The 27,567-nt window shown below is 50.6% G+C and overlaps 1 pseudogene; it reads left to right on the forward strand.

Annotated features, from left to right (window-relative positions):
* Positions 1-23,032, forward strand: part of LOC147098105 (uncharacterized) — a 61,017-nt pseudogene extending 37,985 nt beyond the window's left edge.
* The last annotated feature ends 4,535 nt before the right edge of the window (positions 23,033-27,567 follow it).

Consider the following 27,567-nt stretch of genomic DNA (forward strand, 5'->3'; position numbering starts at 1 on the left):
AGCAGCTTCTGCAGTTTAATCTTACTGCTAACTCTTACACCCCTTCTGCCCCGAACTTGGACAATGTTGCTGTCAATGTATTACATATGCATCGGGACTGTGAGTTAATCCTAGGAATTTATCAGATCTGTTGCTTGTACAGACTCAAATGGTTATACTCTACATGTCTTTTTCCCTTCTGTCTCCTATTTAACCCTAAGCTGAGCTTCCGACCCCCATATCCTCTCAATCATCAAGACCGCCTACTTCCACCTCTGTAACATCGCCCATCTCCACCCCTGCCTCAGCTCATCTGCTACTGAAACCCTCATCCGAGCCTTTGTTACCTCCAGACACGACGATTCTAACGCTCTCCTGGCCGGCCTCCCATCTTCCCCCTCCGTAAAGTTCAGCTCATCCAAAACTCTGCTGCCCCATATCATACCTCGCACCAAGTCCGGTCCACCCAGCACCCCTGTGCTCGCTGACCTACATTGGGTCCCGGTCTGGCAATGGCTCGATTTTAAAATTCTCATCCTTGTCTTCAAATCCCTCAATTGCCTCGCTCTGCTCCCTATCTCTGTAACCTCCTCCAGCCCTACAACCCTCCGAGATCTCTGCTGTCCTACAATTCTGGCCTATTGTGCATCCCCGATTTTCATCGCCCCACAATTGACGGCCGTACCTTCAGCTGCCTCGGCCCCAAGCTCTGGAATTCCCTCCCTAAACCTCTCCGCCTCTCTCTCCTCCTTGAAGACACTCCTGATAACCGACCTCTGACCAAGCTTTTGGTCACCTGTCCCAATATCTCCTTATGTGGTTCGGTGTTAAACGTATGTCTGTCCTACGCTCCTGTGAAGCGCCTTGGGCCTTGTTTCTACATTAAACGCGCTGTGTGTGGTAAACCACTGTTATTGTTGTTCACCGTTGTTGTTGTTGTTGCACACTGCTGTACCTATGCATGCCTCAACATGTCTCGGCTGGCTCCACCCACAGGCACCAGGTATAAAGGTGATTGACCTGCAGCCCCCTGCCTTCTTGGAACCCAGTCAACCACGAGAGGCATGCTCTGTTCTTTGCTAATAAAAGACTTTAGTTACTCTCCTAACTCTCCGTCTTTTATGAGTAATTGATAGCGCATCAATTTTATTAGCAAAGACAAAATGTCGACAAACGCTGAGCAGCAGGCTGCTGCACCAAACGCTGAGCAGCAGGAGCTGCTGCGAGCCCTCAGACCAACATGCCTGGACCTAGACCCCCAAGAAGCGGGTTCGGCTACCAAATTCGCGCATTGGCTGCGTTGCTTCGAGGCCTACCTGCAAGCCTCAACTGTGACCCTGGACGAAAACAAGTTGGAAATCCTGGCTTAAAGGTGAGCCACCAAGTTTATACAATAATCCAGGACGCGACGACATACGCGGCGGCTATCAATCTGCTAAAAGGGCAATACGCACGCCTGGTAAATACGGTCTATGCCAGGCACCTCTTAAGATCCCGCAGACAGCAGCCCGGGGAATCGGTGGAGGCCTTCCTATGGGCACTACGGATACTCGGCCGAGACTGCGATTGCAAAGAAGTATCAGCCGCAGCACACACGGAGGGACTGATCCGAGATGCTTTCGTTGCGGGTCTAAGGTCTGACTACTCCCGGCAGAGACTGTTGGAAAAGGGAGAAATGGACCTGAGAAAGGCAGTGTCCCTCGCGCTTTCGCTCGACGCGGCCCACAGGAATATGGACGCCTTCTCCCCTAACCGCTCCGCAACGTGGACGCCACAACCTTGGGTCATGGGACCGCCACCTTCAACTGCTGCTGCGATGTCCAAGGCACAGAAATGTTATTTTTGTGGCCAGGCAAAACACCCCAGAGCACGCTGCCCGGCGAGAAACGCTACCTGCTCTGGCTGCGGGAAGAAAGGACACTATACAGCGCCTGCAAAGGTAAAACCGCTAACGCCAGCAGCGCCGCGTGCGAACCGTGGGGGCAGCCATCTTGTCCACCATCTTGGGCTCCCCCAGCCGCGTGGGGATCGGGACCATGGGCGCCGCCATCTTGTCTGCCATCTCGGACGTCTCCAACTTCAACCACGGGGGACTCGGACTCAACCACCGCCTCATCTGACGACCACATCGACTCGCCCGACCATACGCTGGCCTCCGTGACGCTGGACCAATCTCTCCCTCATCAACTGTCCAGGTCCATGATGGACATTATGGTAAATGGCCGCGCCACTACCTGCCTTTTTGACAGCGGGAGCACGGAAAGCTTTATCCACCACGACACGGTGCGCAGTTACTCTCTCCCGGTCCTGCCGACGCGACATCGGATCTCTTTGGCTTCCAAAGCCCAGTCAGCGGACGTCGGTGGCTACTGTGTAGTGACCCTTTCAGAAAGGGGCACAGAATACAAAAATTTTAAACTCCTGGTCCTGCCCCATCTTTGCGCTGCCGTTCTACTGGGGTTAGATTTTCAGTGCCACCTTAAGAGTGTCACATTAGCATACGACAGACCCCTCCCCCCACTCACAGTCTGCAGCCAGCAGCTTTTAAACCACCCGCCGGGGATAGGAGCTTCATTAAATCCGAGGTAGCAAGACTCCTGAAGGAAGGGATTATTGAAAGTAGCACCAGCCCATGGCGAGCACAAGTGGTGGTAGTGAAGACTGGCGAAAAACAGCGCCTAGTTATTGACTACAGCCAGACGATCAATCGCTACACCCAGCTAGATGCATACCCACTCCCCCGCATATCTGACATGGTCAATTAGATAGCACAATACCGGGTGTTCTCGACGATTGATCTGAAGTCGGCATACCACCAGCTCCCCATCAGGGCTGAGGACCGCCAGTACACAGCTTTTGAAGCTGATGGTCATCTCTACCACTTCCTCAGAGTTCCCTTCGGCGGCACCAACGGGGTTTCAGTCTTCCAACGGGAGATGGACCGGATGGTTGACCAGAACGCGCTCCAGGCCACTTTCCCCTATCTAGACAACATCACCATCTGCGGCCGCGACCAGCAGGAACATGATGTTAATCTAGAGAAATTCCTCCGTACAGCCCAGTGGCTGAACCTAACATACAACAAGGACAAATGTATGTTTCGTACCAAGCGCCTTGCCATTCTTGGCTGTGTAGTGGAGAACGGAGTCATCGGCCCCGACCCCGATAGGATGCGCCCCCTTATGGAGCTCCCCCTCCCCCACTGCCAAAAAGCACTGAAGAGATGCCTAGGGTTTTTCTCGTACTATGCTCAGTGGGTGCCCAACTAAGCGGACAAAGCCAGACCCCTCATCAAGTCCACCTCCTTCCCCCTGACAGCAGAGGCCTGTGCAGCCTTCACTCTCATAAAAGGAGATATTGCGAAGGCCACAATGCACGCAGTGGATGAGTCCATCTCTTTCCAAGTGGAGAGCGACGCATCCGACTTTGCCCTAGCTGCAACCCTTAACCAGGCGGGGAGACCCGTGGCCTTTTTCTCAAGGACCCTCCAGGGCCCCGAGATTCGACACTCCTCTGTCGAAAAGGAGGCCCAGGCCATTGTGGAAGCTGTGCGACATTGGAGGCATTACCTGGCCGGAAAACGATTTACCCTGCTCACTGACCAGTGTTCAGTAGCTTTTATATGTTTAATAATAAGCAGAGGGGCAAAATCAAGAACGACAAGATCTTGAGGTGGAGAATCGAACTCTCCACCTACAATTACGATATCTTGTACCGGCCCGGGAAACTCAATGAGCCCCCAGATGCCCTATCACGTGGTACATGCGCCAACGCGCAGGTCGACAGACTGAAGACCCTCCACAATGACCTCTGCCGCCCGGGGGTCACCAGGTTTTTTCACTTCATCAAATCCCGTAACCTGCCCTACTCCATTGAGGAGGTCAGGACCATGACCAGGAACTGCCAAATCTGTGCCGAGTGCAAACCGCATTTTTATAGGCCAGACAGAGCAAGCCTGATCAAAGCCACGCGCACATTTGAACGGCTGAGCGTCGATTTTAAAGGGCCCCTCCCCTCCTCTGACCGCAAGGTGTACTTCCTCAACATAATTGATGAGTACTCCCGTTTCCCGTTTGCCATCCCTTGCTCAGACATGACCAGTACCACGGTCATTAAATGTCTGAATGACCTCTTTGCCTTGCTCGGTTTCCCTAGCTATATTCATAGCGACAGGGGCTCATCCTTTATGAGCAACGAACTCCGGCAGTACCTGCTCTCGAGAGGTATCGCTACAAGCAGGACCACCAGCTACAACCCCCGGGGGAATGGCCAGGTGGAAAGGGAGAATGCGACGGTCTGGAAGGCAGTCTTTTAAACTTGAAATCTAAGGGCCTTCCGACCTCTCGCTGGCAGGAAGTCCTCCCTGCGGCACTCCATTCCATTCGGTCACTGCTCTGTACAGCCACCAATGCTACCCCTCACGAGAGAATGTTCTCCTTCCCCAGGAAGTCCACATCGGGGATCTCGTTACCGACATGGCTGACTTCTCCAGGACCCGTCCTACTGCGGAAGCACGTGAGGTCCCATAAGACGGACCCCCTGGTCGAGAGGGTGAGCCTCCTCCATGCCAACCCTCAGTATGCTTACGTGGTGTACCCGGACGGGCGGGAGGACACAGTCTCCATACGAGACCTCGCACCTTCGGGTGCTCCCGAAACACCTCCCTCGCCACCCACCACTACCCACGCCTACCCCCAGTACGCTTACGTAGCGTACCCAGACGGGCGGGAGGACACAGCCCCCACACGAGATCTCACACCTTTGGGTGCCCCTGAAACACTACCATTGCCATCCACCACTACCCACAACCCAACCCCGCTAGACGCCATGCCGCAGCCCCAGGACCCATCATTGACCACCCAACCACTCAATGAGACGCCAGATTCAACGTTGGATGCTGCACCATCACCGCCGCCACCACGACGATCAGGACGGCATACAAGGCCACCTGATAGACTTACTTACACGAACCTTTAGTACACTTCACCCCGTCGGACTCAATTTTAAACAAGGGGTGAATGTGGTAAACCACTGTTATTGTTGTTCACCGTTGTTGTTGTTGTTGCACACTGCTGTACCTATGCATGCCTCAACATGTCTCGGCTGGCTCCACCCACAGGCACCAGGTATAAAGGTGATTGACCTGCAGCCCCCTGCCTTCTTGGAACCCAGTCAACCACGAGAGGCATGCTCTGTTCTTTGCTAATAAAAGCCTTTAGTTACTCTCCTAACTCTCCGTCTTTTAGTGCAAATTGCTGCTAGCTGGGGAATAAAATAGACAGGTGAACTATCTGAAGCAATGAAAAAATTACACCTTCACAAACTGGGAGCCTGCAGGATAATTGGAGCGCTCCTTGAAAAGGGGCAAACTTTTCTGTTAACACTTTGAACAAAAATAACTTATAAAGGGGTGTTTCAAATCCATCACAGCCTTTACAGCACTGTGTGTGTGCGTGTGTGTGTGCGCCTGCAATCTTGCTCATCAGCACCGATATTTGCGTAAAAACGCACTGCTGTCGAAATGGTCTCACCACACGAACAGGATCTGCTTAAAGACAGCACTTGCATTTATATAGCGCCTTTCACAACCTCAGGATGTCCCAAAGTGCTTTACAGCCAATGAAGCACTTTGGAAAGGTGGTCACTGTTTTAGGAAGCGCGGCAGCCAATTTGCACAAAGCAAGATCCACTAACAGCAATGAGATAATGACCAGATCATCTGATTTTTTAGTGATGTTACTTGAGGGACAAATTTTGGTCCCAGGGCACCGGGGAGAACTCCCCCTGCTCTTCTTCCAGATCGTGCCCGTGGAAACTTTTATGCCCACCTGAGAGGGTAGACCGAGCGTGGATCTTGGATACCTCCTGGGTGACAATAAAAGGGGGAAAATCACAGGCAATCAGGCAGGAAGCTTAGATTGCAGGTGAATAGAATGATAGAATCACAGAATAGTACAGCACAGAAGGAGGGAATTCAGCCCAGCGAGTCTGCACCGGCTCTTTCGAAGAGCAATCCAGTTAGTCCCACTTCCTCGCTCTTTCCCCATATCCCTGCAAATTGTTCTCCTTCCAGTATTTATCCAATTCTCTTTCGAAGGCTACTATTGAATCTGTTTCCACCGCCTCATCAGAAAGTGCATTCCAACTCATAACCACTCGTTGTGTAAAGAAGTTTTTCCTCATGTCGCCTCGGGTTCTTTTACCAATCACGTTAAAGCTCTGCCCTCCGGTTATCGACCCTTCAGCCAGTTTCTCTTTATTTACTCTATCTAAACCCTTCATGATTTTAAACAACTCTATCAAATCTCCTCTTCGCCTTGTCTGCTCTGAGGAATAATTAGAAGTTACTTTGTTTAATCTAGCAGGATGAGCCACTGATGTGTGGGGCTGCCCAGTGTGTTCGTTACTTTCTATTACTGCATGAAAACAAATCATACTCATTGAAATAAGTGAATCCGATTCACATGGTAACTCCAGAGCTGAGAGGTTACAACAATCAGGAAAGTCTGAACAGGCTGGGGCTCTTGTCTCTAGAAAAGAGAAGGCTGAGGGGTGACCTGATAGAGGTCTTTAAAATCAGCAAGTGGTCTGATAGGGTAGACGTAGAGAAGATGTTTCCACTTGTGGGGGAGCCCAGAACTAGGGGTCAAAATATAATATAGCCACTAATAAATCCAATAGGAAGTTCAGGAGAAACTTCTTTATCCAGAGAGTGGTGAGAATGTGGATCTCGTGACCACAGGGAGTAGTTGAGGTGAACAGCATAGACGTATTTAAGGGGAAGCTAGAGAAACAGTTGAAGGAGAAAGGAATAGAAGGATACGCTGATAGGATTCGATTAGTTTAGATAGGGTGAGATGAAGAGGGGTGGGAGGAGGCTCGTGTGGACCTGTTTGGCCGAATGGGCTGTTTCTGTGCTGTAAATTCTATGAATGTAATAACAACAACAACTTGCATTTATATAGCGCCTTTAATGTAGTAAAATGTCCCAAGGTGCTTCACAGGAGCGTTGACAAACAAAGCTTGATGCCGAGCCACATAATGTGATACCAGGACAGGTGACCAAAAGTTTGTCCAAGGATTGTTAAGGAGTGTCTTACAGGAGGAGAGCGAGGCGTAGAGGTTTAGGAAGTGAATGACAGAGCTTAGGACCTCGGCAGCTGAATGCACGACCACCAATGATAAAGGTTTGGAAATCACGGATGTGCAATAGGCGAGAATCGAAGGAGAGCAGAGATCTCGGCGGGTTGAAGGGGTGGAGGAGGTTACAGAGATAAGGAAGGGCAAGGCCATGGAGGGATTGGAAAACAAGGAGGAGAATTTTACAAACGAGGCATTGTTCAACAGGGAGCCAATGTAGGTCAGCGAGCACAGAGGTGACGAATGAATGGTTTTGGGGCAAGTTATTATACTGGCAGCAGTAATTTGGATGTCCATAAATATAAGGAGGGTGGAAGATGGGAGGCCGGCCTGGAGAGCTTTGGAAGAGTTAAGTCTGGAGAGAACAAAGGCATGGATGAGAAAAACATAGAAGCATAGAAGATAGGAGCAGGAGTAGGCCATTGGGCCCCTCAAGCCTGTTCTGCCATTTGATGAGATCATGGCTGATCATCCAAATTCAGTACCCTGTCCCTGCTTTCTCCCCATATCCCTCGATCATTTTAGCCATAAGAAATATATCTAACTCCTTCTTGAATATATTTAATGAATTGGCCTCAACTGCCTTCTGTGGTAGAGAAGTGCACAGGTTCATGACTCTCTGGGTGAAGAAATTCCTCCTCATCTCAGTCCTAAATGGCTTACCCCGTATCCTTAGACTGTGACCTCTGGTTCTGGATTCCCCCGCCATCAGGAACATCCTTCCTGCAGCTAGTCTGTCTAGTCCTGTTAGAATTTTATGAGTTTCAATGAGATCCCCTCTCATTCTTCTAAACTCTAGCAAATATAAGCCTAATCGACACAATCTCTCTTCGTACGTCATTCCTGCCATCCCAGGTATAATTCTGGTGAATCTTTGCTGCACTCCCTCCATGGCAAGAAGATATTTCCTCAGATAAGGCGACCAAAACTGCACACAATACCCAAGGTGTGGTCTCACCAAGGCACAGTACAACTGCAACAAGACATCCTTGCTCCTGTAGTCGTATCCTCTCGCTATGAAGGCCAAGATACCATTTGCCTTTATTAACCGCCTGCTGCAACTGCATGCTTACCTTTAGCGACTGGCGCACAAGGACACCCAGGTCTCATTGCACTTCCCCTTTTCCCAATCTATTGCCATTCAGATAATAATCTGTCCTCCTGTTTTTGCCACCAAAGTGGATACCCTCGCATTTATCCACATCATGATTTACCTTTTGTAAATCCATATTGACTTTGTCCGATCCTGTCACTGTTTTCCAAGTGCTCTGCTATTACATCTTTTCTAATGGACTCTAGCATTTTCCCCACGACCGATGTCAGGCTTACTGGTCTACAATACCCCGTTTTCTCTCTACCACCTTTTTTAAATAGTGGGGTAACATTAGCTACCTTCCAATCCATGGGAACTGTTCCAGAGTCTATAGAATTATGGAAGATGACCAGCAATGCATCTACTATTTCTAGGGCCACTTCCATAAGTACTCTAGGACTTAGATTATCAGGCCCTGGGGATTTATCGGCCTTCAATCCCGTCAATTTCCCTAACACCATTTCCCTACAAATACTGATTTCATTCAATTCCTCCCTCTCATTAGACCCTATGTTCCCCCACATCTCTGGGAGGTTATTTGTGTCCTCCTTTGTGAAGACAAAATCAAAGTATGTATTTAATTGGTCTGCCATTTCTTTGCTCCCCGTTATAATTTCCCCCGATTCTAACTGCAAGGGGCCTATGCTTGACTTTAACAATCTTTTTCTCTTCACATATCTACAGAAGATTTTACAGTCAGTTTTTATGTTCCCTGAAAGCTTACTCTCATATTCTATTTTCCCACTCTTAATTAATCCTTATGTACTCATTTGCTGAATGCTAAACTGCTCCCAATCCTCAGGTTTGCTGCTTTTTCTGGCCAATTTATATGTCCTGTCCTTGGATCTTATGCTAGCGCTAATTTCTCTTGTTAGCCACGGTTGAGTCACCTTTTTTGTTTTATTTTTATGCCAAATAGGGAAGAAAACATTTTGTAGTTCATCCATGCGATCTTTAAATGTTTGCCATTGCCTGTCCACCGTCAACCCTTTAAGTAACATTCCACAATCCATCCTAGCCAAGTTGCGCGTCATACCATCGTAGTTTCCTTTATTTAAATTCAGGACCCTAGTCTCGGAGTCAACTACTTCACTCTCCATCTTAATGAAATGTTTTCATTTTATGATCGCTCCTCCCCAAGGGGCCTCGCACAACAAGATTGCTAATTAATCATTTCTCAATACATAATACCCCATCTAAGATTGCGTGATCTCTAGATGGTTCCTCAACATATTGGTCCAGGAAACCATCCCAAATACACTCTATGATTTCCTCCACCACAGTATTGTTACTAACTTGGTTAGCCCAATCAAATGTAGATTGAAGTCACCCATGATAACCGCTGTGCCCTTATTGCACGCATCTCTAATTTCCCTTTTAATGCAATCCCCAACCTCAGCATTACTGTTTGGAAGTCTGTATACAACTCCCACTAAGGTTTTCTGCCCCTTGGTATTTCTCAGCTCTACCCATACAGATTCCACATCATCAGAGCTAATATCCTTCCATAATATTGTGTTAATCTCCTCTTTAACCAGCAATGTTACCCCACCTTCTTTTCCTTTTTGCCTGTCTTTCCTGAATATTGAATGCCCCTGGATATTGAATTACCAGCCTTGGTCACCCTGGAGCCATGTTTCCTTAATCCCAATTATATCATATCCATTTACATCCATTTGTGCAGCTAATTCATTCACCTTATTATCAATGCTCCTCGCATTAAGACACAAAGGCCTAGAAATTCAGTCTGGACACTTTTGGGGCACTAAAGTCGGGCGCTCGCTAAAGTTAGCGCCCGCCGGAAAGTGCAGGCCACCTCGCCGAAATTCAGTAGAGTTGGCCAAGAGTTTGGCCGAGCGCTGAAACTGGCGTTGCAATGCTCTCTTCAGGCGCTAATCCGGCGATACGGATGATAACGCCGAGGCCGGGCGCAGCGCAGGTGCGGTCATGTTTTGATTGACAGCAGACACCCTGACGCCGGCCTGCTCTTAAAGGGGGAAGGGTCGACTTTGACTGCTGCCACGCCCTGCATACTGGAGCCCTGCAGCTAGGCCTCAACACTGCTGGTGGGCCAAAATAGCGCCAGGAGACATGGAGAGGGCCCGTGAACGAGCGCAGCACTTCTCCGAGCATGCTCTGAGGGTGCTCATTAATGGTGTGGAGGACAAAAGACAGATCTTGTGCCCGGACAGTGGCAACAAGGCTCCCAGGAACGAGTACAGGAAAGCCTGGAGGAGAATCGCCCACAGGGTGTCATCCACCTGCGATGTCCCCAGGAGTGCGGACCAATGCCGCAAGAAGTTCAACGACCTCACTCGGTTGGTGAAGGTGAGTACCCTTGCCAGTGTCCTCCTCATCCTTGCATGTGAACCTCACATTATGGGCAAAGGGACCTCAAAGGCCTAATGGGCAGCCCTCCTCCCACAGCAATGGCACTGGCATGATCATCAATAGCACTTTCTGCACTTACCACACTGGCCAAGCTATTCCACCATGGGAGGCAGTGCACACAGCAACAGGGCACCACACTGGCCAAGCTATTCCACCATGGGAGGCAGTGCACACAGCAACAGGGCACCACACTGTACTTAGAGTCCGTCCTTTCTCTTGCAGGCCAAGCTGGCAAGGAATTTGAGGAGCCAGACTGTCACCGGTGGAGGCTGCCCTCAGTACCAGGCACTCACTGATCTGGAGGAGAGCGTGGCTGGACTCATGCGTGCCGGGTGACTGGCCCTGTTGCGATCGGAGATGCGGACCCTGTACTGGGACCCACTGGTAAGGACATGACCGGTTGGACCTCTCTCGTTGCCCTAGCGCTTCAGATCTAGATCCTTTCCCACTGACCGACAAATGCACATAATGCCACCACTCAGGCCTCCCTCGCTGACGCCGTGTCCTCACTCTAAAGCTACTCTTATGCCTTCCTGCTTTCAGCTGCTGAGGAGGAGGTGGTCCCTGAAGCTCCGAGTGCCAGGCCCTTGGAGGAGGAGGACGACGAGGACCAGGAGGAAGGCGGCACATCGGGGGAACCCTCAGCCATGCCAGGGGATGGCAATGGAGTGGGGACATCTGGCCTGCAGGAGAGCCAGGGGGAAGTGTTGCAGGGGAGGGCAGATCCTGTGGCCAGTGGGGTTGAGGCACGCGGGAAGGGTCCGGCAGCACGCCGGCCTGCTCCCCAGAGGGGGGAGGTGTTGCAGGGGAGGGCAGATCCTGGGCCCAGTGGGGTTGAGGCAGGCGGGAGGGTTCGGCCAGCTCGGCCGCCTTCTCCCCAGAGGGAGAGTCCTCCCTCCAGTCCGGAGAGGGTCCTCGCCCAGGAGGTGCGCCTCCTCGAAGAGATCTCGGCGGCCTCTGAGCGGCGCCACCAGGAGTTCATGGGGGTTGTGGACCAGATGCCTCAGGCCATTCAGTCCCTGGCTCAGAGTGTGGTCGCATTCGGGGAATCACAGGCCAGGGGGGTGGAACAACTCGCGGCAGCCCATGACAGGGGTGTCCAGCATCTCGCGGCAGTGCAGGACGCGACTCGCGAGATGAGTGGTGCAGTCCAGACACTGGCACAGCTGATGCGGCCACATACCAGGGCAGTTCGGGCACTCACTTCTACCACACTCGCTGTGGCGCAGAGGCTTCGCCACGGCACCCGCCGCCCTGCTGCAGCACAGCGGTCTGGCCTCCACCAGATAGCAACGCCTAATGCACTGCCAGGCCGGCCGAGTGCCAGTGTCTCTGGCGAACATCGCGCGCCTGCCATCAGCCAGCTTGCCCCCCTTGGTGCAGCCGACACTGCCACTCCCCCAGCCAAGGTGCGACGAGCTGCTGCTGGCACTGATGCTGGCCAGCGACAGCTGCAGCAGTCAGCAGCCGGCCCCTCCCGGGACGTGTGTCGTCTAGGCCGACCCCCAAGGGCATCTGCCGACATGCCTCGGGGCCCTCATGAGCCTTCCCCCAGCCTTGTCCCAGCCACAGGGCCCAGGTTGAGGTGGAGCAGCAGGTCGGGCAGGGGCTGGGGAAGGCTGTCTAAGGACTCGCCCTCTCGGCACACCCACTAGAGTGTGGTGAGAGCGGTTTTTTATATATGGGGGGCTTGTGTTTTGGGGGGGATTATTTTGGGAAGGCCGAAGATCAAGGCCTTGTTTGTTTTTATGGGGGTGTTTGTGTTGTGGAGGGGGGCCCTTATTTTTGTAAGGCCGATGTTGAAGGCCATTTGGATGGCCAAGTTTTGTAAGTCCTCCCCAGGTTTTGGGAGCAACAGATGTTCTTGACTGTTTTTTGGGGCTCTTGTCTGTTTTTCTGTTTCATGTGGGAAGGGCCCTGAGTTTGTGAAATAAAGCGTTTTATTTATTCAGCATGTCCAGGTGTCATGTTTCAAGTGGTTGTTGCATTAACCGGCTGAGGGCTTGCGGAGCGGCTGCCTTCAGGTGCGTACATTTCCACAGCCCATTCCCTGACAGGGGGCCTAGAAGTGTCGAGCAATAAGCCCCCGGCGGACGGCCCTTGGACCTTGTGGCTCCCTCCTGGGCTGGTACTCCTCCTCCTCCTCCTCATGGTCCTCCTGCTCATCCTCCTGAGGTGGTGGTGCAATGTCAGGTGGCAGTGCCTGAGTCCTGCGGATAGCCAGGTTGTGCAGCATGCAGCACACGACGACGAACTGGGAGACTCTATCCGGCGAGTACTGTAGAGAGCCGCCGGAATGATCCAGGCAGCGGAACCGTTGCTTGAGGATGCCTATCGTTTGCTCTATGATGTTCCTTGTGGCTTGATGGCTTTCGTTGTATGCCTCCTCCGCTGGGGTCCTGGGCGCGCGGAGTGGGGTCATGAGCCATGTACACAAAGGGTAGCCCTTGTCCCCAATAAGCCATCCCCTTGGTGGAGGCTGTGCCTCGAACATGTCAGCCACAGTAGTCTGGCGCAGGATGAATGCATCGTGGCTGCTTCCTGGGAAGCGGGCATTGACAGCTAGGATGCGCTGCCTGTGGTCACACACCAGCTGTACATTGAGGGAATGGTAGCCCTTCCGGTTGCGGTAATCCTCGGCATTGTGGATAGGTGCCCGCATAGCCACATGCGTGCAGTCAATGGCGCCCTGCACCATGGGGAAGCCCGCGAACCTGCCAAATCCGACTGCACGCTGCTCCTGCCTCTGTCGGGTCATGGGGAAGGAGATGAATTGGTGTCTCCTCGCGAAAAGTGCATCGGTGACCTGCCGGATGCAGCGATGCGCGGCAAACTGGGAGATGTTCGCTATGTCCCCAGCAGCGGCTTGGAAGGAGCCGCTTGCATAAAAGCTCAGAGCCACCGTGACCTTCACTTCCACCGAGAGAGACGTCCTGCACATCAGCTGTGGACGCAGATCTCTGTGAAGCAGCTGGCAGATCTCTGCAACCACCTCCCTTCTGAAGCGCAGCCTCTTAACACAATGCGCAGCAGTCATGGTGAGATAGGACACCTGCTGCCGGTATTGCCTGAGTGTGTAAGGCCTACGTTGCCGACGCCTGATGGCCCCTCTGCATCTAGGCATGGCTGGCCCTCTCTCACAACGTCTGCAAGCCCTTCGCACATAATGCTGCAACTCAGGGTTGCACCCCCATACAGCCCCCATAATGAAGTTGAAAACAGTGAAATCACAATGAGTCAAATGTCAAAGCACTGGCCAGAAGCCAGAAATACCTCGCCTATGTTGTCCCAAATCAGTTAGCTCTGTCCCTTGGTCTCTGTCCAGAAATCCAAAGCAGTAAAGTCATTGCAGCAAAATGGCTGGGCTTTATAGGTCAGTGTAAGTGCCCTTTAATTAGCACTCCCCGAGGCCCACAGGGCCTCTGTTGCGTTCCACTTCACAGTTCTTAACAGCGCCACGCCCACATTGGGCGGGCGCCACTGAATTTCCGGTCTGGGGCGCACAAACAGCGTTGCGCAACGACATGACGTCATAAGCTGCGCGCGCACCTGAGCGGGCGCAAACACTTTGCGCCGGCGCTAAATGTCAACTGAATTTGGGCGTCGGCGCGGATCGCGCTGCGCCCCGGCGCAAAGTGCCTAGCGCTGGAAGTAGACCCCTCTTATGGCGTTAACGGCTGGCGCTATCCACTGAATTTCTAGGCCAAAGTCTTCAGGCTTGTTTTTTTAATACTTTTAGTCCTTTTAGAATTATTATTTACTGTGGCCATGTTTGATTTACACCCTTGATTTCTCTGCCTTCCACTTTTGCTTTTCTACTTCCTGTCTTTTGCTTCTATCCTTGCTTCCCTTATCTCTGTCTCCCTACACAGGTTCCCAACCCCCTGCCCTTTTAGTTTAAACCCTCCCCAAGAACACTATCAAACACTCCCCCAGGACATTGGTCCCGGTCCTGCCCAGGTGCAAACCGTCCAGTTTGTATTGGTCCCACCTCCCCCAGAACCGGTTCCAATGTCCCAGGAATTTGACACCCTCCCCCTTGCACCATTCCTCTAGCCACACCTTCATCTGAAATATCCTTCTATTTGCACTCTGACTAGCACGTGGCACTGGTAGCAATCCTGAGATTACTACCTTTGAGGTACTATTTTTTAATTTACCTCCTAACTCCCTATATTCAGCTTTTAGGGCCTCATCCCCCTTTTTACCTATATCGTTGGTACCTATATGCACCACGACAGCTGGCTGTTCACATTCCCCCTCCAGAATGCCCTGCAGCTGCTCCAAGACATCCTTGACACTTGCACCAGGGAGACAACATACCATCCTGGAGTCTCGTTTGCGGCCACAGAAAAGTCTATCTATTCCCCTTACAATAGAATGCACTATCACTATATCACTGCTGCACCTTTTATTGCCGTCCTGCGCAGCAGAAACACCCATGGTGCCAGGAAGTTGGCGACTGCTGCCTTCCCCCAATATGCCATCTCCCCCAACTGTATCCAAAGCGGTATATCTGTTTGAGAGGGGGATGGCCACAGGGGACCCCTGCACTACCTGCCTGCGCCTACTACTCTGCCTGGCGGTCACCGATTCCCTTCCTGCCTGTGCAGCCTTTACCTGCGGTGTGACCAACTCCCTAAACGTGCTATCCACGATGTCCTCGGCATCGTGAATTCTCCAGTATGTATCCATTTGCAGCTACAGCACTGCAATGCCATCTGGCAGTTGCTGCAGCTTGATACACTTCCCGCACACATGGTTGTCAGGGGGGTTTCAGCAGCAGATGAGCGGAGTCACGTGGAAACGGGTAATGTTACGGAGGTGGAAGTAGGCAGTCTTGATGATGGAGGTGTTATGTGGTCAGTAGCTCATCACTGCAGGGACTTGAGCACATAAATCTAGGCTGTGCAGTGCTGAGGGAGTGCTGCACTGTCAGGGGTGCAGTCTTTCGGATGAGACGTTAAACCGAGGCCCTGTCTGCCCTCTCAGGTGGACGTAAATGATCCCATGGCACTATTTTGAAGAAGAGCAGGGGAGTTCTCCCCAGAGTGTGGGCCATTATTTGTCCCTCAATCAACATAACAAAAACAGTTTATCTGTTCATTATCACATTGCTGTGTCTGGGAGCTTGCTGTGCGCAAATTGGCTGCCGCATTTCCCACATTACATCAGTGATTACACTTCAAAAGTATTCATTGGTTGTAAAGCGCTTTGAGACATCCAGTGATCGTGAACATAAGAACATAAGAAATAAGAGCAGGAGCCTGCTCCACCATTCAATAAGACATGGCTGATCATCCATCTCAACTCCACTTTCCTGCCCGATCTCCACAGCCCTTGATTCCCCTAGAGTCCAAAAATCTATCTATCTCAGCCTTGAATATACTGAAAGACTCAGCAGTCACAGACCTCTGGGGCAGAGAATTCCAAAGATTCACAAGCCTCTGAGTAAAGAAATTTGTCCTCTTCTCAGTTTTAAATGGCTTTCCCCTTATCCTGAGACTATGCCCCCTAGTTCTAGACACTCCAGCCAGGGGAAACAACCTCTCAGCATCTACCCTGTCAATCCCCTTCAGAATCTTGTATGTTTCAATGGGATCACCTCTCATTCTTCTAAACTCCAGAGGGTATCGGCACAATCTACAACATCTCTCATCAAAGGACAGCCCTCTCATCCCAGGAATCAATCCAGTGAACCTTTAAAGTACCGCCTCCAAGGCAAGTATATCCTTCCTTAGATAAGGAGACCAAAACTGTGCACAGTACTCCAGGGGTGGTCTCACCAAGGCCCTGTACAGTTGTAGCAAGACTTCCTTACTCTTATACTACAACCCTCTTGCAATAGAAGCCAACATGCCATTTGACTTCCTTATTGCTTGCTGCACCTGCATGCTAGCTTTCTGTGTTTCTTGCACGAGGGCACCCAACTCTCTCTGAACACAAACATTTGAAAGATTCTCACCATTTAAAAAATATTCTGTTATTCTATTCCTCCTACCAAAGTGAATAACCTCACATTTCCCTACATTATACTCCATCTGCCACCTTACTGCCCACTCACATAGTCTCTCTATATCCCGTTGCAGCCTCTTTGTCTTCTCCTCACAGAGGCGCTATAGAAATGTAAGGCCTAAAAATGTGGTTGCTTTGCACTTCCCGTTAGCGCCCCTTTAGGGCAAAAGACAACGAGCTGCTTTGCGCGGCGCCCCCAACGCCACCCGTGAAATTCTGTGGGAGGTTAGTGGCAGCGGTAACCGTCAGTGCCCTGCGGCCCTACACTGCCGGTGATAAAATCATCACCGTGCGCAGCGCCCCGCTCACGCCCCGGCATGCGACCTTCGGAGCACCCCCTGACTAAATGTTGGACGATATGTCCGAGGGGTCAGGGGGGCCCACTTGTGGCCGGGGCAGCACTAATTAAAGGGAAGATGCCGGGCGGACATTTTTGTTGTTGGCCGCCTGCCAGCACCTGCCCCCTCTGCCATCCCCGGCCTCCTCTGAAGCCGCCCCGTGCAGTGTCAGCTGCGCTTCGTGAGCCTGGCACTTCTTTGAGGCCCGGGCTCTTTTGCAGGCACTCCGATCCCTGGTGGCCCTGCTGGGCCCCGGGTCGCGCTGCGCAAGGCCCCTCCGCTTTAAGAAGGGGAGGTAGGCCTGCAGTAACATGGTGCAATATTCACTCGCAGCGCCCCAAGAGGAAGGCGGGGCCCTGCCAGTAGCACCCCACTTCCCTCTTGGGGCGCTACTGATGAAATTCGGCCACGGGGGTGCTAATGTTTTCAGGGCGCTAGAAGTAGCGAAGTTAGTGCCCCAAAGGGTGCATGACACAATTTTTCCCCCTAAGTCTTTCTTTCTTTTACTGCAAAGCAACAAGTGCCCTGGGCTGATCACAGTCTCCGCCCGTTAGAATTCCCACCTAATGTGAGTATATTTAATTTTGATTAAAAAAATTCCTGCATTTTGAAGTTGACCAAAATAAACCGAATATCTTGTTCCATAACTCAGAATGCTGCACTGTCGGAGCGTCAGTACTGAAGGAGCGCTGCACTGCCAGAGGGGTGGTACTGAGGGAGCGCTGCACTGTCGGATGGTCACTATTGAGGGAGCGCTGCACTGTCAGAGGGGCAGTACTGAGGGAGCGCTGCACTGTTGGATGGTCAGTTTTGAGGGTGCACTGCACTGTCAGATGGTCAGTTTTGAGGGAGCGCTGCACTGTCAGAGGGGCAGTACTGAGGAAGCGCTGCACTGTTGGAGGGGCAATACTGAGGGAGCGCTGCACTGTCGGTGGGGCAGTACTGATGGAGCGCTGCACTGTCGGGGGGTAGTACTGCGGGAGCGCTGCACAGTCAGAGGGGTAGCACTGAGAGAGCACTACACTGTCAGAGGGGCAGCACTGAGGGAGCGCTACACTGTCAGAGGGGCAGCACTGAGGGAGCGCTACACTGTCGGAGGGGCAGTACTGAGGGAGCGCTGCACTGTCGGAGGGGCAGTACTGAGGGTGCACTGCACTGTCAGAGGGGCAGTACTGATGGAGCGCTGCACTGTCAGAGGGCAGTACTGAGGGAGTGCTATACTGTCAGAGGGGCAGTACTGACGGAGCGCTGCACTGTCGGTGGAGCAGTACTGATGGAGCACTGCAATTGTCAGTGGAGCAATACTTAGGGATTGCATACGAACATGATTCGGCTATTCAGCCTCTCGAGCCTGTTACAGAGGAAAAGGAGGAGGCCATTCAGCTCCACGAGGCTGTTACTTATGAACTCAAGAAGTCCATTCTTCCCCTCGAGAATGTTACATAGTTACAGGAAGTGGACATTTAGCCCCTTGAGCCTGCTACATAGGAAACGTAGGAAGCCAATCAACTCCTTGAGCCTCTTGCACAGGAAAAGGAGTAGGCCCCTTTCGCCCCATGAGGCTCTTACATAAGAAAAGGAGTAGGTCATTCAGCCCTTCGAGCTATTTACATAGGAACATTGGCCAGTTATTCCATCGAGCCTGTAACACAGGCCATTCTGTCCTTTGCGCCTGTTTCATAGGAACAGGAGGAGGCAATTCAGCCCTTCGAGACTGTTACATAGGAACAGGATGTGGCCATCCAGTACATTGAGCTTGTGACACAGGCCATTCAGTCCTTTGGGCCTGTTGCATCGCAACAGGAGGAAACCTATCCAGCCCCTTGAGGCAGTTGCATAGGAACAGGAGAAGGCAATTCAGCACTTTGAGCCTTTTGCATATGAACACGATTAGGCCAATCAGCCCTTTGGGCCTGTTGCATAGGAACATGAAGAGTCCCATTCAGCACTTTGAGCCTGTTAATTAGGAACATGAGAAGGCAACTCATCCCCTCAAGACTGATACAACGAAACAGGAGGAGGCCATACAGCTGCCCTTAGCCTTGTAAGGGGTTTTCCTCGAGAGGTTTCCCTGAGGATTCTCTCTCTAGAGGCATCTCTCTCTTGCACAGTAAAACCTTGAGTGGTTCGACCCACTCGCCCCTTAGATTCTATACTCTGGTCTTAGGCACAGGAACTACAATGTACAGAAAACTCTTGTAGACCAAGTTTGATGAAACAAAATGACATTTTATTGCATAAGGAAAAATATCAAATCAAATGCGAGCACATAAGGGAGTACATGGGAGGGAATAACACACACACAAATCATAACGACACAGAACTAACTAAAGCAAATACAGTCATCTTATACTCGACAAAGATTATCATGAAATAAGGAAACACACGGAACATCGAGGGACAACAACTCATGTTAATTGTACCCTTAAAACCACCCCCTTATTAAACCTATCTAGATCTGATTGTGAAGGGCCAGAAACATGCTCACCAATCCCACTAGGAAGTGCAAGATTTTTGAAATCGAGTCTGTGTTTGGTCCTTTCAGGCGTTTCGTCTCCACGTGGATCGTGGAGCCCCTGCGAGCTGCGCCACACCTCTCTCCTGAGGTGGGGGTCGGGGGCGGCTGGACACCGGCGGGCCTGGATGTCGGCGGGGTCGAGGATCATTGGCTCGACCCTGGTTAGAGGAGCCTTGGGCTGGCTCCCATCGCTTCTTCAGTTTTCTTTTCTCTCTTCTCCCGAGCCGGTGTGGCTGGAAGGATTCTTCTCTTGGGGTTTTATTTTTTTTGTTTCTTCTACCAAGCTGGGTCAATGGCCTCTCGTTCCGGCAACGGCCCGGGGACGGTTGATGATCTCCCGATGTGCTTCCCCGGGGTGGAACGCCGGTTTCGAGACGGCCTTCTCGATGTTGGCTTCCTTCTTCCTCCTGCGACTGCCTGCTTCTTCTTCTGGGTGTCCGGATTCAAAACGTGTGGCTCAGCTCAAGCTGCATTCTTGCAACTGTCTGCGTTCCAACTCGCTTGCCTCTCGCTCCGACTGCCGAAAAGTCTCTCCAGATATACCTTTCTTTCAGAGGCTTCACTTCCCGCCCAAAATCAGGTTAGTCTTGGTTTTATTTTTGGCGGGCTGCGAGCACAGTGGGGTAGCCATTATATTTTTAAATGTCTTAAACGGCTGGTAACAGGCCCATCCCTGGTCTGGAATTGCCTTAATTGTTTTTAGTGGCCTGCTGATCTCGTTATCTAGTCCTGGGTGCTGTTCTCATGAATATGAAATTGTCCCATTTTGTCTGGGGCAACATTTTGATGGCCTCTGGCTCCAGGCCGATCTTCACTAGATCTGCATCTAATCCATATGCATACGTGTGGGTCTGGTTTCGTTCTCTCAAGAACGGCTTCCAGAACTTACTGTGGGTTGAATCCACAAATCTGTCTGAGGTTGCGCAGGAACCATTTTAAAGTGTCCCAATAAGCTGGTCACATGGTATGGCGGCCATTTTGTATGCCCCTTTTTCTGGGCTCCTTTTAAAACAGTCTTTAAAATCATGGCCTCTTCTGCCATTTGACCCTTATTAATACAAAGTCCTATTTTGCGAATCCTACAGCCTGTTACAATGGAACAGGAGGAGACCCATTCAGGCCCTCGAGCCTGTTACACAGGAACAGGAGGAGGCCCATTCAGCCCCTCGAGCCAGTTACACAGGAACAGGCGGAGGCCCATTCTGCCCCTCGAGCCTGTTATATAGGAACAGGAGGGGGCCCATTCAGCCTCTCGACCCTGTTATATAGGAACAGGAGGAGGCCCATACAGCCTCTCGAACCTGTTACACTGGAAAAGGTGGAGGCCCATTCAGTCCCTCGAGCCTGTTGCACAGGTACAGGAGGAGGCCCATTCAGCCCCTCGAGCCTGTTGCACAGGAACAGGATGAGGCCCATTCAGTCCCTCGAGCCAGCTACACAGGAACAGGAGGAGGCCTATTCAGCCCCTCGAGCTAATTGTATAGGAACAGGAGTTGGCCCAATAAGCATCCTGAGATTGTTGACTAGGAACAGGAGGTGTACCATGCAGCCCCTTGAGCTGTTGCATAGGAATAAGATGTCAATGAGCCCCCGTGAGCTTGTTACAAGGAACAGGAGTAGGCCTAATAAGCATCTCGAGACTGTTGCATAGTTACAGGAGGAGGCCATTCAGCCCCTTGAGCATGTTCATAGGAACAGGATGAGGCCAATTCAGCCCCAAGAGGCTGTTACTTATGAACACAAGAAGTCCATTCTTCCCCTGGAGAATGTTACATAGCTACAAGAAGAGGTCATTTAGCCACTTGAGCCTGCAACATAGTAACAGGAGGAGGCCATTTAGCCCTTCGCACCAGTTACATAGGAACAGGAGTGGTACCATTCCGCCCCCTTGAAGCTGGTACAGATGAACAGCACAAGGCGATTAAGCATCTTGATCCTGTTACATAGGAAAAGGAGGAAGCCAATCAACTCCTCGAGCCTGATGCACAGGAATAGGAGGCGGCTCTTTCAGCCGCATGTGGCTTTTACATATGAAAAGGAGTAGGTCATTCAGCCCCTCGAGCTACTTACATAGGAAAATTGGCCATTTAGCCCATCGAGCCTGTCACACAGGCCATTCTGTCCTTTGGGCCTGTTTCATAGAAACAGGAAGAGGCCCAATCAGACTCTCGAGCCTTTTACAGAAGAACAGGAGGTGGTCATTTAGCCCAATGAGCTACTTAGGTAGGAACATTGGACATTTAGCACATCGAGCCTGTTACACAGGCCATTCAGTCCTTTGGGCCTGTTGCATTGGAACAAGAGGAGGCCCATTCAGTCCCTCGAGCCTGTTACATGGGAACAGGAGGCGTCCCATTCAGTCTCCCGAGCCTGTTACATAGGAGCAAGAAGAGACCATTCTGTCCCTCGAGGCTGTTGCATAGGAACAGGAGGTGGCCATCTAGCCCATCGAGCCTGTGACCCAGGCCATTCACCACTTTGGCCTGTTGCATCAGAACAGGAGTAGGCACATCCAGTCCCTTGAGGCAGTTGCATAGGAACAGGAAGAGTCCCATTCAGCACTTCGCGCCTGTTACATAGGAACATGAGGAAGCAATTCATCACCTCGAGACTGATACAATGGAACAGGAGGAGGCCATACAGCTGCCCTTAGCCAGTTACAATGGAACAGGAGGAGGCCATACAGCCCCTCGAACCTGTTACATAGGAAAAGCAGGTGGCTGCTTAGCCAATCGAGACTGTTGCATAGGAATAGGAAGAGATCCATTCAGCGCCTCGACACCATTACACAGGAACAGGAGGAGGCCCATTCATTCCCTCGAGCCTGTTATATAGGAACAGGAGGAGGCCCATTCAGTCTCTCGAGCCTGTTGCACTGGAACAGGAGGAGGCCCATTCAGTCTCTCGAGCCTGTTATATAGGAACAGGAGGAGGCCCATTCAGGCTCTCGAGCCTGTTACACTGGAACAGGAGGAGGCCCATTCAGTACCTCGAGCCTGTTATATAGCACCAGGAGGAGGCCATTAAATCTCTCGAGCCTTTTACACTGGTACAGGCGGAGCCCCATTCAGCACCTCGAGCCTTGCACAGGAACAGGAGGAGGCCCATTCAGCCCTCGCAAGCCTGTTACATAGGACCAGGAAGAGGCCATTCACCCCCTCGATCCTGTTACATAGGAACTAGAGGAGGCCATTCAGCCCCTTGAAACTGTTGCATAGGAACAGTAGGAGGACCATTCAGCTCCCCGAGCATATAACATAGAAACAGGTGGCGATTGTTCAGTCACTGGAGCCAGTTGCTTAGGATCAGGAGTAGGCCCATTCAATCCGATTAAGCATGTTGCATAGGAACAGTAGGAGGCCCATTCAGCCCCACAAGCTTGTCACATAGGACCAAGAGGATGTCATTCAGCCTCTCAAGCCTGCTACATAGGAAAAGGAGGAGACAATTCAGCTTCTCGTGACTGTTACAAAGGAACAGGAGGAGAGCATAGAGACTCTCAAGACTGTTGCAGAGGAAAATAAAAAGTCCATTCAGCCCCTCAAGGCTGTTAGATAGAAACAGGGGAGGCCATTCAGCCCCTCAAAATAATTATGAGGGAACAGGAGGATGCCATAGAGTCGCTGGAGCCTACTGCTAAGGAATAGGAATAGGCCATTGAGCCCCTTCAGACTGTTATATAGGAAAAGGAGGAGGCCATTCAGCCCCTTGAGCCAGTTACATAGAAACAAGAGGAAGCAATTCCGCCATTCAAGCCTGTTGCATACGAGCATGATTCGACCATTCAGCCCCTTGAGCATGTTCATAGGAACAGGATGAGGTCCATTCAGCCCCATGAGGCTGTTACTTATGAACTCAATAAGTCCATTCTTCCCCTTGAAAGTGTTACATAGCTACAAGAAGAGGATATTTAGCCCCTTGAGCCTGCTACATAGGAACAGAAGGAGGCCGCTTAGCCCTTCAAACCTATTATCTAGGGACAGGAGTGGTACCATTCTGCCCCTTTGAAGCTGGTACAGATGAACAGCATGAGTCGATTAAGCATCTTGATCCTGTTACATAAGAAAAGGAGGAAGCCAATCAACTCCTCGAGCCTGTTGCACAGGAACAGGAGGACCCCCTTCAGCCCCATGAGGCTGTTACATATGAAATGGAGTAGGTTATTCAGCCCCTCGAGCTACTAACATAGGAACATTGGCCATTTAGCCCATCGAGCCTGTCACACAGGCCATTCTGTCCTTTGGGCCTGTTTCATAGAAAAAGGAAGAGGCCCATTCAGCCTCTCGACCCTTTCACAAAGGAACAGGAGGTGGTCATTAACCCATCGAGCTATTTACATAGCAAAATTGTCCATTTAGCCCATCAAGCCTGTTACAAAAGCCATTCTGTCCTTGGCGCCTGTTTCATAGGAACAGGAGGAGGCAATTCAGCCCTTCGAGACTGTTACATAGGGACCGGAGTTGGCCATCTAATCCATCGAGTCTGTAACACAGGCCATTCAGCCCTTTGTGCCTGTTGCATCGGAACAGGAGGAAGGCCATCCAGACCTTTGAGGCAGTTGCATAGGAACAGGAGGAGGCAATTCAGCACTTTGAGCCATTTGCATACGAACATGATTAGGCCAATCAGCCCTTTGGGCCTGTTGCATAGGAACATGAAGAGTCCCATTCAGCACTTCGAGCCTGTTAAATAGGAACATGGGGAGGCAATTCATCCCCTCTAGTCTAATACAACGGAACAGGAGGAGGCCATACAGCTGCCTTAGCCTGTTACAATGGAACAGGAGGAGGCCATACAGCCCCTCGAACCTGTTACATAGGAACAGCAGATAGCCATTCAGCTCCTCGGGCCTATTGTATAGTAATAGAAGTAGGCTGATTCTGCCCCTCGAGCCAGTTACTTGAAACCGGAGGCAGCCATTGAGCCCCCACGAGCCTATTATTAGGACCAGGAGGAGGCCCATTCAGCAGGTCGAGTCTGGTCCATAGGAACAGGAACAGGCCATTCAGCCCCTCGTGGCTGTTACAGAGAAACAGAAGGAGGCCATTCAGTGCCTCAAGCCTTTTTCATAGGACCAGGAGGTGGCCATTTAGCCCATCGAGCCTGCTTAACCAGGCCATTCTGCCCTTTGGGCCTGTTGCATAGGAACAGATGGAGGCCATTCAGCCCTTCGAGCATTTCTCATAGGACCAGGAGATGGCCATTTAGCCGATCGAGTCTGCTTAACAGGCTATTCTGCCCTTCGGGCCTGTTGCATAGGAACAGGAGTAGACCCATTCAGCCCCTCGAGCCTGTTACATATGAACATGAAGAGACCATTAATTTTCTCTAGACTGGTACAAATTAACAGGAGATGGCCATTCACTCCCTCGAACCTGATACATAGGAGCAGGAGTTGGCAAATTAGCCCCACGGGACTGTTGCATAGGAACAGGAGGAGACCCTTTCAGGCACTCGAGCATGATACATAGGAACAAGATGAGGCCATTTAGCCCTGTGAGCCTGCTACACAGAAACAGGAGGAGGACGTTCAGCCCATCATCAGAGCAGGCGTAGGACCATTCTGCCCCCTTGAGGATGTCACAGATGAACAGGAGTAGTCCATTCAGATCTTGAGCCTGCTACATAGGAAAAGGAGGAGCCCATTTAGCTGACTAAAGCATGTTACATTTGTTTTTTATTCGTTCATGGGATCTGGCATCACTGGCAAGGCCAGCATTTATTGCCCCTCCCTAATTGCCCTTGAGAAGGTGGTGGCGTGAAGGAATAAGCCTTGTTCAGAAAAATACACTATTCTATGAAAGAATTCTGTCTTTATTAAAACATGAGCAACTAGGTCTGGAAATCTAGAAACCTGGCTATGAAAAGCTGTATTGTTAACAGCATTCAAGCTATTGGGATAAGATAAGTTGTTGACACTGAATCAATAACATTATTGAAACAGGAGGTTGGAGGCTCCTGAAGTCTGAAGCTTTGGAAAGAACACAATGGTACACCCTGTTAAGGTGTTCTAAATTACACTTCAGAAAGAAACACATAAAATTAAGAAATCTATGCCTTTGTAAAAATGACATCAAATGAATCACAGGAGTCATAATTCTGTGTTGCAACCAGCTGAGGAAACTAAGAATTGCATAGAACACCCTGGTTGAGGTGTTTTAATTTAAACATCGTAAAAAGACACAAACAGAAGACCTTGGTAAAAATGCCATCAAATTGATGCACCTGCTGTTACCCCGTTTGTTATGATAATCTTCGAACACCTAAAGGAGAGACACAAGTCTGCATTGCTACCAGCTGAGGTGACTGTAAGAATAGCAGGGGTCAGTAGAAAAATGACTAGAGATAATTAGCTTACATCAGCAGAAAACTTCAAAGGAAATACCACTGAGAAAGGATGTAAATATTGGAATTTTCAAATGGGATGATAGTCTCGCTGTAAAGGGGCAAATCGATTCTCGGCTTCAGAGGCAGGCTCTGTAAGTCTACAACTCTTTCTACCTCAGGGATCAACGGTACTATATTTGATTTTGGTGCACATCCTGGAATAAAGACTACGAACTTTAAAAATGTACGAAGTTAAGATCTGATAATAAGAATTATAAGCATTCTGTTTTTGGAACTTTTAATGTTGCGATTGAAACACCTACTGTAATTACATGTCGGTTCTTTAATAAATCTATATATTTTTAGATTTGTCTCACCGTAAACTTCTGTCTCAAACTCATGAACTCAATCTCTGTACGTGCTTTGGTGACGAGTTGCAGAATTCTGGGGAATTTATCCAGACCCTCATAATATCTGGAACGTTACAGTCTAGCTAAACTTATTAAAAGTGTTATCTGGAAGATGGTAACATCTTCAGGTTGTTCCTTTCCTTTAGGGAGAGATATCAATCCAATCCTTTAGATCCAATTAAGCATCTTTAGGATTCGGCTACCTCAAACTTTAGTTGAAAGTGAACATCTGGGGAATACACCTGATCTGGGGTAGCCTGGAAGGGGCTAGGACTGTAATTACCCCATCAGTGGTGAGCCACCTCCTTGAACCACTGAAGTCCGTGTGGTGAGGATACTCCCACAATGCTGTTAGGGAGGGAGTTAAAGGATTTTGACCCAGCGACAATAGTGTCCAGGACATAGTGACATAGGAACAATAGGAGGCCAATCCGACCATCGAGCGTGTTGCATAGGAACTGGAGGAGGCCATTCAGCCCCTCAAGACTGTTGCATAGGAACAGGAGGAGCCCGTTCAGCCACTCAAGCCTGTTACAAAGGAACAAGAGGAGGCCATTCAGCCACTCGAGCCTGTTGCATAGGAACAGAAGTAGAAGGCCCATTGTGCACCTCGAACCTGTTATGTAGGATAGGAGGAGGCCACTCAGCCCCATGAGCCATTTACACAGGAAAAGGAGGAGGCCATTTAGCACCTTGAACCTGCTAATTCGGAACAAGAGGAGGACATTCAGACACTTGAACATGTTGCATAGGATCAGGATGTCATTCAGCTCCTTGAGTCTGTTTCAAACGAACAGGAGGAGGACCATTCATCTCATCGAGCCTGGAACATAGGAACAGGAGGCATTTGTTCAATCCCTCAAGCCAGTTAAATAAAAGCAGGGGGAGGCCATTCAGCCCCCTTGTGCCAATCACATAGGAACAGGAGGAGGCCATTTATCCTCTTGAGCCTGTTAAGAGGAGCCCATTCAGCCACTCGAGATTGTTGCAAAGGAACAGGAAGTCATTCAGCCCCTTGCACCTGTTACATAGCAACAGGAGAAGGCCGATTCAGCCCCTTGACCTGGTTACATAGGACAGGAGGAGGATATTCAGCCCCTCAAATCTCTTATGTAGGACAGGAGTAGGCCCACTCAGTTCCTTGAGCCGGTTACATAGAAACAGGGAGAGGGCATTCAGTTCCCTCGAGCCTTTTACATCGGAACAAGAGGATGGCATTCAGCCTATTGAGCCTGTTACATATGAACAGGAGGAGGCCATTCTGAACCTCGAGCCTGTTGCATAGGTCCTGGAGATGCCATATTCAGTCCGTCGTGTCTGTTACATAGGAACAGGAGGAGGCCATAAAAACTGTCG

The sequence above is a fragment of the Somniosus microcephalus genome, chromosome 30 (genome assembly GCF_052327205.1).
Source record: "Somniosus microcephalus isolate GS21.2 chromosome 30, FLI_Smic_1.0, whole genome shotgun sequence".
Lineage (NCBI taxonomy): Eukaryota > Metazoa > Chordata > Chondrichthyes > Squaliformes > Somniosidae > Somniosus > Somniosus microcephalus.